General features: G+C 53.5%; 1 pseudogene; it reads right to left on the bottom strand.

The window, feature by feature from the left end:
• Window positions 1-388: 388 nt before the first annotated feature.
• On the bottom strand, window positions 389-1087 carry LOC104163921 (annotated as a pseudogene).
• Between the last annotated feature and the right edge of the window lie 5 nt (window positions 1088-1092).

Genomic DNA, 1092 nt, shown 5'->3' with positions numbered 1-1092 from the left:
CTCTCCGAAGGAGCCAACGCTCTCTAAATGCCCCTTCGATTTGCCAGCACGGCTGAACCTGTCATTGCGGCACGGGGACCTCTGCGAAGGCTTCCCTCCAACGCTGCCCACCAAAACCAGAATCAAACACCCACGGAGGAGCAGCAGCTGGGCTCCCCCGCTGCACACGAGGCACGGCATTCGCACACCCGTTCCTCGCCGCCGCGAGGGCACCACATCCTACGGCCGGGCGCTACGCCACGCCGGAGCCCCAGGCATGAGTGCAACGTCCCGGCGCGGCACAAACAGTTTAGGAAAAGAGGCCATGTGGGTTTGGCACGGGGCAGTGTTGCGGGGAAGAGGCACCGGGAGCCATGCAGTGATGCTTCTCTGCTTGCCGGGAAATGCGTCAGGGAGGCACAAACACACAAAAGAGAGGAGACAGGAGATAGTTACCTAACATGACGAAGGGGATTCCCAGGAAGGTGGAATTGTATTTCCCACCAGTGAGATTGATGATCCCAGCAGCAGTCAGGGTGGCAAGGGTCACAGTCAGCAATCCCAGCAGGCCAAGCCAGGGTTTGCTGCGGACACAATCCTGCATGGAGCAGCAGAGAATGGCCAAGGTGACCACAAGGACCAAGCTTGTGATCAGGTAGCGTTCTGACACCCTGCTCGTCTTCTGGAAATCCTCCTTCAGCGAAGAAGAAGTGTAAGGATACATTTTGACTTTCCTGTTGGATTTCTGGAAAAGTTCAACAGTGTCACAAAAAATGGATTCCCACTTCTCTGCCACCATGTCATTCAAGGAGTTGATTGCCTGCAAGTAGTAGGTGAGCTGAATGGCTTCTGCAGACTTCACCCGGTCTTTGCTGTGCACAGTAACCCCACCAAGCTGATGCCCGTTATACACTTCCCTGCCATCCTTTAAGTGAGTAATCGGATAAGTGATTGCAAAATTAGTTCGATTAGAAGAACGAGCGGCCTTTAATTCCTCCAGCACATGCACTATGTCGTCCACTATGCATGTCTTGTCATTGTTCAGGATACATATATGGGCAAACGTGTAATTGAAACCAGGTCTTTGAACTTGGATCCTGGTCACAGCAGAGT

The sequence above is a fragment of the Cariama cristata genome, unplaced genomic scaffold, assembly GCF_000690535.1.
Source record: "Cariama cristata isolate BGI_N322 unplaced genomic scaffold, ASM69053v1 scaffold24566, whole genome shotgun sequence".
NCBI classification, from domain to species: Eukaryota; Metazoa; Chordata; class Aves; order Cariamiformes; family Cariamidae; genus Cariama; species Cariama cristata.
The sequence above is the reverse complement of the archived record's forward strand: the minus strand, read 5'-3'. Positions and strand labels throughout refer to the sequence as shown.